Here is a 10,732-nt window from a genome sequence, read left to right as displayed (position 1 = left end):
TTATCACTGCACCTATGCCGAAACACGACAAGACTGTTAATGCTATCATAGACACTGTTTATATCTATGATGTGAGAGAATTGACAACTCCGCTCCTTGAAGTTAAAAGAAAGCTAATACGAGCTGGTTTCTTTCCAGGTTGTGACCCTGATTGCTTTTATTGTGCACACCTACCCAATGGTTGTGAGATTCTGAAAATAGGAATTCAAAAGTGGATGGATCGTCGTATCATTATGTTTGAGAGACTCCCTTCTATGGACGATTTATGCGAAGTTTTTTCAAATGGGATGAGAATAGAGGACGTCTCAGTGGTTTCTAACATACCATTGAAAATCCCTACCAAAGCTCCTTTCAAAATTTCTGCTGCACCCAAAGTGGCATTTGTAATCATCACCAGTCCAGCTCCATTTCCATACTCCTCAGACAAAGTTGTCCCGTGGAGTTATGACACTAATATTTATGTCCGTGGAGTTAAGCAAGATACCTTGACTGAAGAGGCCATGAATTTTACTACTCCAACTGTTGATAATATTGTGGGTACTAGTAAGATTACGAGAAGTGGAAGGATCTTTTCACCAGAAATTTCTCCAAATATTGCTACTAATCCAGTCCAGGTCCCAGTTCCTAATATCAATGCTCGAGGAAAAGAGCCACAAGTTGAACTAGTTCAAGTACCGGTGGAAGTCACTGTTGAAGATCCATCGAGGCAAGAAATGGAGGAAATATTGAAAATCATCTGCAAAAGTGATTACAATATTGTCGAACAACTGGGGCACACTGCTTCAAAGATCTCAATGCTGTCTCTGCTAAAGTATTCAGAAGCTGATGCCAAGGCCCTGATGAAGTTCCTGAAAGCTGCACATGTACCACAGGAGATTTCAGTCGATCAATTTGAAAATTGTGTTGCCTAATGGTCTCGGTTTCTCTGATGCTGATTTAACTCCTGCAGGGAAAAATCACAATAAAGCCCTGCACATCTCTATTGAATGTAACGGCACTACTCTGTCTCATGTGCTGGTAGATAACGGTTCCTCTTTGAACGTGTTACCAAAAGCAGTACTGGAAAAACTTGACTTCGAAGGAGTTGTGTTGCAACCAAGCGATGTTGTGGTAAGAGCCTTCGACGGGTCAACAAGAACAGTATACGGAAAAGTGAAGCTCCCAATCAGAGTGGGCTCTCAGATCTTTGATTCTACCTTTTACGTGATGGAAATTCATCTAGCATATTCCTGTTTACTAGGAGGCCCTTGGATACATGGGGCAAATGCTGTAACTTCTACCCTGCATCAGAAGTTAAAGTATCCGGTAAAAGGCAAGGTCGTCACAGTTTATGGCGAAGAAGAATATGTGGTTAGCCACCTGAGTAACTCCAAGTATGTTGAGATGGATGGATGGCGAAATCATAGAAACTCCCTGCCAGTCTTTTGAAGTGGTCACTCCAGGTGTCTCTACTGCCAAACATATTTCTGCTACTCCTACTACAAAAATAACTCCAACTATGGCTTCTCTCAAAGATGCCAAAGCTGTGATCGAAAAAGGTGGTTGCACAGTATGGGGGCAACTCCTTGATGTGCCTTACAAGTTCGATAAGCTAGGTCTGGGCTATGTTAATGGAACTCAAAAGAACGATCAAAGTCCTCGCTCTGGAGGATTAATGTCACATTTCATCAGCCAAGGAGTGAATGCTATTGAAGACGAGGGAGTGTTTTTGAACCATATTATTCAGCAATATCCAAATGAAGTTCCACCTGTTTCCATGGAAGTTTGGGATACTTTGGGAGAACCAAGCGGCGGGTATGATTTTCTAGTAAAGTACACTGCATCTCAGAGTTCTTTTATTGCCATGGAAGACATCGTCCCAACTGGATTGGGTGATCAGTTTGAAGATTGCAAAAGTTTCACAAGTTCCATCACTAAGCAATACCAAAGTCCAAAAGAAGTTTGGGATACACTAGGAGAACCAAGTGGCATGTATGACTTTATGGTGAAGTATTCTGCTCCCCTAAGCTCGCAGATCGCTATTGAAGACATCACCCCAACTGGATGGGACAACCATTTCGAAGACAATATGACATTCACAAGCCCTGACGCTCCTGAAGAAGTCTAGGAAACACCAAATAATGAGAATGATTTCCTGACACAATACAAAGCTCCCCAGAATGCACAAGTCTCCCTTGAAGACATCATTCCAATCGGATGGGACGATCTTATCGGGTATCTCGCTCATCCAACAGAAGTATCTCAGACTGGGCTCTCGTATCCAGCAGAGTATCTTGCTTATCCCGAAGGATCAACATCTCATTTCCCCACCAAAGAAATCAATGCTATGGAAGACGAAGAAGACAACTGCAACTGGAGCAGCTGGATACTCCCTGCTCACAACAATGGATTGAACAACTGGGAAGCTGAGGATGTGATCTCCTTTGATCAGGAGTAAATGCAATTTCCTGTTTTCGTTGTTTATATGTTCAAAGATAAAAATGGTTCCTGTACTATCGAACCATGAACTTAAAAGCCAAGTGCCTTGCCCGAAGCACACTGTTCCTTTTTATAAGGGTTTGTCATACCATGATCATGTTCATTCAATAAAATCATGGGACGTTTGCATATTCAAATTTTGTGATCCTTTTTGTGTCTTTCTTTGCTTTATTCAATTTCAAATAGCTATGTGTTCTTACACACACCTGTCGCACGCTCGCGAAAAAAGAACAGAGTCGCCACCAATATATTTATCCCATAAGGGAAAGGAATACCAGGAAACCTAACAAAAGAAGGAACAGGGTCTTGCGACCAGAGAATTAAGGTACGGGAGTCGGTTTCGCAAGGGGAAGGTATTAGCACCCCTCGCGCCCATCGTACTCGATGGTATCCACCTATGTTTGTTTCTATCTAAAGGGTGTATAACTATGTCTATGTCTAAATGCGAAATGAATGCAGAATGTAGGGAAAATAAAGAATTGTACTCGCACGGGCCCTACCCCGCTGCCTACGTATCCTTTTCAGGAATCAGAGTTACCGTAGCTCGGCTCACGATTTTCTGTTTGTTTTGTGTTTTTTAGTTGGGCGGCGTTAACGTTCGCGCTCTTGCATAAGGGATCGCCTACGATGCGTACGAGCGGAAATAACGGTGCCCTTAGGTGCCAACGAGGCAAAAGAAAAAAGAAGTGATCGGCTCAAGATATATATATATGATGACATTCCTTTTCACTCTTCTTCTACTTGATCTCCTCTTCTTGAGAGCTCTCCTGGGTCTCAAAGGTTTGCTACAACCACATCAGATTTCAATAACTTAGACTTCTTCTTGATCCTGAGGAGGGTTTTGCATAGGAGCTCTGGCCTCTACTTCCACAGTAGTTTCTGTACTCTCAGCATTGTTGGAAGTTTCAATAAAATTACTCATTTTGATTCTTCCTCTTCTCTGATTCCTTTGGATGAAGTTCTTTTTGTGTTTTGGGTTCATAGAGAAATTCAACTTCTATATTGGGTCTCCTAATTCTTCCTTTTCTCTTAACTTTGAAAGTTTAAAAGCCAAAATATTTCATGTATGTCAAGTTTGCTCATTATTGGGTCTCCTAATTGTTGTTTCTAGTATCATATGATTAAGGATTATTTAGAAATAATATCACAACAGTTTTTAATTCAACCGTTATAATAAGTAGAATAATAAAACCCAAAAATGATGTTGTAGGAGTCGAACCCAAGACCTTTACGGGATGGCCATTACTAGTCGTAATTCATCAGAAGGCAGCTTCATATTCCTTTTTCTTTCAGTTATTTTATCTTTTCTTTCATGTTCCAGTTTTTTTTTTTTTGTAAAACCTCTTGAAGGCTATAATTATGTGTTGAGGCCTATATGAGGCTAGAATCGGAAAAAGACACCAGTACTTTTATTATAATTTAGCTTTTAGTTTTAAGTTCTTTCATTTTTCTTTTGAAGCTTTACTACTATTGTATTGTTAAAGACTCTTCAGAGTATTTTAATGAAAATGTTTGTTTTTGAATTATTCAGGTTCTAATTTCACGTATTACTAATAATGTTATCATATATGCATATTATATCTCTGTTGCTTTATCGTTAACCATGTCTGAGTAATCCATTTTAGAGTCTAAAACATGAGAATTGTCATACCTCGTGAAATTCGTTTAAGTATAAATTGAAACGAGAATCTTATTTTATTTTGTAATTTCTCTTTCACTACAACATTTTGACTCTACGACAACGCCTAATTTTTTGGAGGTAAAAAAATTGTTCTCGTAGCATTTAATAGAGAACAAATTTTATATTGCGTTGCGGTATTGTATATTTTTTTTTCAAATCTTTTGCAACCTCTAAAAGTTGTTGTTGTATATGATAAAGACAATGATTTTTAAAGAAATTTTTAAAACCGTTTTTATATAATTTTTAACTTCTTTAATAAAATTTTTATTATTTGATGTCGTGCCCTTTAGTTGGTTAAATTAAAATTAAAAAAAATTGAGAAAAAACAATCATTTTTGCTGGAATCGAACAGGGCCTCACGTTAAAAGAATATATACCGTTCTCTTTTCTTTAGCGTAAAACGAGTAATTACTTCAGCGCTATATAGTTTCAGCCGTTCCCCTTCTTTAGCTTAAAAGTGAAAATTCAGTAAAAAATCAGAGCGCTAAAAGTGAAAAAATTTCCCTCCCAAACTCATCAAAACCTTCACCGTTTGATTTTTCAGAAGCTAAACCATAGACCGTCCAGTGTATCTTTTCCCTAACCCCAACCCTAACCCTTTCTTCCCTTCACCTTCTTCTCAAACCCTTCAACTTGCAACTCAGAATTAGAATTTTAGGGTTTCATGGAATCATCTCAATCAAACCTTTGAAGTAAGTCTTTGACGGCGATATTGATTCCCCTTAGAGCTGCAAGGGTCTTAACACGCTCTGAACGAAAACTCAAATATAGAGGATTTTTCATTTTCAAGTTGTGTATGATTCGTCTTTTTGTCGCCCCGGTAAGAGTTTCCTTTAACTTTCTTACAATCTCTCCTTTAAATTTCATTCAGTATTGTTATTCACTTTTAAAATGGGTTTTTTTACTCTAGTTTATGAATCTAGTATTGATTGTGATCTTTGGAACTTTATCTTCCCATATGAGTTTCATATTAGGATTAACAACACTGTAACAATACATTTCTCTGTTTTCTTTGAGTACTTGAGGTATTTGATGTCGTTTTTGAACTGTAAGAGTGGTGTTACAGTTAGTGTAGTATCCATCATCCTCGTAGATGCACATTGGTATGTTGATTATGAATGCATTAATCACGTCCTTGTTTAATCATTTTAATTTTTTATTGTCATGTTTTGTGACAGGAATCTGTAGATTCATCCAAAATAATTACTATTGTTGATGTCCATCAGTTTTTCGACGACATTAAGAATAAGCGTCGCCGTATAAAGTGAGTTAATGTCGTTTTGGTAGTTTAAAGGGGTGTTGGTTGTTGGGTTTATTTGTGTAATCTGATGTTTACAAATGCAATACCATACTTGTATGTCAATGCCACAATCATGTGCATATTGTGTTGTTGTTCTTGTTTGTCATGTGATGTATACATGATGTATATGTGGTTGTGATGTGTGTGTATCTATGTTTGAGTGTGACTATGTGTGTGATGTTGCAGTTGTTCACACTTTAACTACTATGTATGTGTAATATGTGTGCTTGTGGTCTCTAATCCTGTCACTGTTGTGTGTCTGCGTGTAGTGGTTGTATACTTTAATGACATTGTGTCTGTTATGCGTTTGAAGGTTGTGTTGTCATACTGTGAATGCCATCTATTATATGTATTTGTTCATATCTTTTGCAACTGTGATCCCTTCAGGCCTTCATGCAGCTCACAACTCAATATAGAATAACTAATTGCAATAAGCTTTAGTCATTTTGAATATAAATGATTTCATATATATATCTCATAATTAAACTTCAAATATTTGAGCTGGATAGAGTTTTGAATTTTGATACACTAGAATGGATCATTGGATCATTGTTGTAACTCACATCAAATACATTAACTGGTATGACATAAAATACAAAGGAGTTGCGGAGAGTGGTAAGTCATAAAATTGGAAACCTATTTTCAGGGTTTAAAAACTATTTCATTCAACGTTAATGTTGAGCAAGACAAGATGCTACTACATCGTAGGAAAATTAGTGTATTTTTCTGTTTGAAATTTAATGTTTGTTTTTTTGTGTTTCTTTTTTGTACAAGTGTAGTTTTGTATTTTTATCTAGAATAGAATTATTAGATCCTAAGATATGGACGAGTTTTAAGTTTAAAAGTACATATACAATTGGGCTAGGTATCTCATATAGTTGAATAATTAATTAAACTAGTTCAGTGAAGCATCACTGTAAAATTGAACGGTTTCTAGTTCATCTTTGAATCATTCATTCTTCTTTGATGCTTGGTTGTTGAAATGAAAACTTTTGGGTTAAAGTTATTAAGTGAAACATTCATGTTATAATTTATATAGTTATGTATAAATAACCATGGCTCACCAGCTATGATTGTTAAGTTTTGAGCATGCCATTAGCTCATAATTAGTCCCTGATTACTCATGTATATGATTGTATTCAAACCATATTTCAGAGATCTAATGTGTAGCATAGCACAAAATTTCACCATGTTATCATGTTTCTATATAACACCCATAGTTTTAAATTTGTTTGTTACGGCGGTGATGTTGTCCGACGCAGCGGCAATGCGGTCTGAAAGCGTAAACAACATGGAGAGAGTCTTTTGCCGTAGTTACTGAAACTCTTGTTACAGGCGTTTCTGGAATTGCTTTAGCTTGTGAAGGTTTGTTATCTTTCGACGGTGTCGGCGGTGTAAGTGGTGAATTTTAGGTTAGGCATGTTTCTATGTTGAGTGTAGGTTTTGAATTCTCCGGATCCGGTGGCGGAACTGGTTCTGTAGTAGTTGAAGTCTTCTTCCACAGTGTTGGTTTTAATAGCGTAGGTTTTAAAACTGTCGTTGTGATTGGCAGAGCTTAAGCTATATCTTTTGTATTCGTTGTGCTCGGTGCTGAATAAATCAATGGAGTAATTCTTGAACGCATCGATTAAATTAGGTGTATGTGTTCTGTAGGTGGTGAAATTCTCGCCGAAGGTGTTGGTGGTGAAATTCCTGGTTGCTGGTATGGAATAATTTATAGAATTATTGTAGTTTGTCTTGTATTGTATCTTAGCTCTAGAGTTTATGAAAATTTTAGCATTAGCACCATCTAGCACCATGTAGTACAATGAATCCAATGATTATGTTTGATATTTGTTTGATTGTACTAACAATGCTCATAGGCTTGAGCAAAGGTGGAAATGAAATATCAGTCTTTCTTTATGAAATTTAATGCACTTTGCTGAACTTTGGACGTGAATAAAGTCTCAGTAAGGTTACATGATGTTACTTTGCCGAATATGCTAATTTTTAATTTATCTGTCTGGTATCTTTTGTTTTATACTAGTGTATGCTTATGTTTTATACTCTCTTTTTATCCTTTTAGACTTCATATAATATTAATAAATGATTCACTTCTCAATTTTAGGATATAAGACATCAAATGAAACTACTTGGCATAGAAAGAATTTTATAATTTTGCCTATGTTTCAAAGGTGATTTTCCAGTGCAGCTTCAGTTTTAATATAAATATTAGTTATAATTCTAGTATCTAGATATTCTTTACTTGAGATAGTTGTAGATAATGTTATATGGATAAATTCTAAACTCTACTTAGTAGACAAATCAACCAAATATTCAAGACAAATTCTATAACAAGTGTAAATGTTGTCTATTGTTCTTTTTTCTTTTTGTGTTCTCATGAATTAGTTTACATACATGTCTTATGTTTAAAATATCATTTTTTTAGGTGGATGTTGTTATAAGTTTGTTGTCTCCTAGTTGTCATATTATCGTAGCAAGTACTTGCATTGAGGTGAGTTGCATTATTTTATTTTATTATTCAATATTGAACTAAAATGCTATCTGTTTAGGGAAATCACAAAACTAAAAAAAGGCATGCAGCTGAGGTCGGACTAATAATCAAGTAAGATTTAATTGTTTTATGCTTTACATTGTAGTTTTGGAGCTTTTGAGTAATAATCTTATTTCGATTTTATTACTTTTATTTTGCAGATCATGAATGATGAAGAGACGTAGATGTGAAAATGTAGATGTTTAAGTATACTTTTAAAGATTCAAGATGTTATTTTAATTATGAACGATGATTGATAAGATGATATGTATATTAAAGATGTTTTGTTGATTGTAAATCATGATTGACATTGAGATATGTAAATTGAAAGATCATTTAAAATTTGTATATGAATAGTTATATAAAAAATTGTGAATGATAACATTTATTAATAGGCTTATAAAATAAAATAATTTTACATTTTATCAATGAAAATTCATTTTTTGCAACGGTTATAAAGTGCTGTTGTAGCATTAAAAGCGTTCCTATAGCCTATGAAGAAGAAATTAAGAAATGAATTTACAAGTACGGTGTCATACAAATTGTTGCTATATCACTTGAAACAACCGTTCCAAAAAACATCAGAAAGGCAACGGTTTTAATTTAAAAACGAAGTGCAACCGTTGTTATTGGAAACTGTACTCTAAAGAAAACTAGCAACGGTTCTGTATGAAGCGTTGCCATTGGGCGTAATAACCGTTGCGAAAACATACAGCAACGCCTCAGTTCAGCACGGTCTAAAAACCGTTCTGGTAGAGAAAAGCAACGGTCTTTTAAGTTTTTGCAACGGTTTTCAGACGTTGCTGTAGAGTCAAAATGTTGTAGTGTTTTAAAGTAAAATGTTCGCTACGAAAGTAGAAACACATGGATGTCGTTTAGGCACCGGAAGGGTATAAGTGATGTCTAACTTAGAAATTCAGACAATTGATTTTGAGACTATGAAAGTGTTTTTTGAGCCAATTAAGGTACTTTTCTTTTATAAACGGGTCTTTAAACACACAAATTGTGTTGCGAAAGCAGATGAATTGTGAGTTTAGAGCTCGGTAATGTGCCGACATAAGTGGGCATTTCCACTAGTTTTATTTGTTTCTAAAAAAATGTAATTTTATAATAATTGATACAATAACTTGTTTGAGTGAAGTTGGGAAACTAGAATCAAATTAGTGGAATCTTTTTAATTATTATTAAGAATGTCACTATTTTTACTTTATTTTTGCACAAAATCATTAAATACTTTATCATCTTAGATAAACATCGATACGATAGAAAATGGTAATTGAATTATGGTATCTGAGGCCGATGTGTCTTTTTACGACTTCGATATTGACGTACACTAGCGTATCATAATCCAAGCCCAGTATTAAAATAATTAGCTAGGATCAAGTACTCATGGACCTTTTTCCTAGGGTGCCGTCATAAAGTTATCTCACTCCACATCTTGTCACATCTTGTTATTATGTGCTTGCAAGTATAGACTGAAGGAGAGTTTCAGTAAGAGGTGTCAAAGGCACTCAATAATTAAAATTAGGGAAATGCTAACCAGTGTCTCCAAGGTAATGGTTAAGACCTTAAAATAGTAAATTTATCTTAGTAATCTGCGTATTTAATGCCTTTGAAATATTAAATTTTCTATAAAATATTTTCTTTTTTTGGAATGCTTAACCATTGCCTTGAGGGCACTAGTTAACAACACCCTTGAAATTAAATATGCTTGCTAAAAAGTCAAAGGAGGCTGAGGAACTTGATCAACGGGAGCATTTGGAGCATAAATCCAACATTCAATCCTTTTCAACACTTCATTTGATTAAAATCTTTTTGGTTTTAGTCTCTAAAATCAAATTCCGCAGGAAAATTCGAAGGAAAATTTCAGGAAACCTATAGATTTTCCTGCGAATTTAAACTTTAGGACTAAAACCAAAAGAATTTTAACATTCAATAATCATTTCCAAGAAAAATAAGATACAGGGACGAAAATCAAAATCATGCCAACTTACAGAGACCGAAAAACTATTTAAGCCAAAATTTAATATATAAAGTAAAATGTAAATTGAAAAGTTAAAAACGGTAAAATTTATCTCATCTCTCAATGTTAAAACGGAAAAAGAAACAAAATTTAGTGTGATGTACGTTAGATAGATTGAAACACTAAACGAAAGTATATTTATTCGGATTAATTCTTAATATATAAATCTTAAATTCATATATCTTAGATAACACTTAAATTAATACTAAATTATGTTATTTAAATATATTTATTTAATATTTGAAATTTTAAAAAATGAAAAAAATAATTATTCATCTACTTAATATAAATGTAAGGTTGTCATGATGACAACCCTAGACAAAACCTCAGCCTCATGCTTATGTGGTAAACTCACAAAGCCTCATGTTTACGTGGCAAACTCACAAAGCTTCTCAAATTAAATTGAATTTCCAATTTTTTATTTTATACAATTCTATATTTATTTTAAATATAAATCTCAAATAAATTTTGCATTAAAATTGTCAAATAAATATATAACTATTGTCTAATAAAAAAAATATAATCCAAATGAGTTTATGAATTCTAATAAATATAAACATATAAAATACAAATTGCTGCAAAAATATGAGAAATAACTTATAATAGTTTTATAAACAACTAAGTACATTTTTTATTTTAATAATCACTTAAATTATAAATAATAAAATACAACGATGATATAAAAAATAAAAAAATCTTTTTTTTTTTTGGATTCAA

General features: G+C 34.2%; 1 long non-coding RNA gene across 1 annotated transcript; it reads left to right on the top strand.

Moving 5' to 3' along the window:
• Nucleotides 1-4,549: 4,549 nt before the first annotated feature.
• LOC131646286 (uncharacterized) lies at nucleotides 4,550-8,382 on the top strand. The gene is made up of 4 exons (XR_009297393.1): nucleotides 4,550-4,979; nucleotides 5,338-5,423; nucleotides 8,012-8,064; nucleotides 8,154-8,382. It is a non-coding gene; the product is annotated as an uncharacterized LOC131646286 (long non-coding RNA).
• The last annotated feature ends 2,350 nt before the right edge of the window (nucleotides 8,383-10,732 follow it).

The sequence above is a fragment of the Vicia villosa genome, linkage group LG2 (genome assembly GCF_029867415.1).
Source record: "Vicia villosa cultivar HV-30 ecotype Madison, WI linkage group LG2, Vvil1.0, whole genome shotgun sequence".
NCBI classification, from domain to species: Eukaryota; Viridiplantae; Streptophyta; class Magnoliopsida; order Fabales; family Fabaceae; genus Vicia; species Vicia villosa.
Note: the sequence above shows the minus strand (reverse complement) of the source record. Positions and strands in the feature narration are given on the sequence as shown.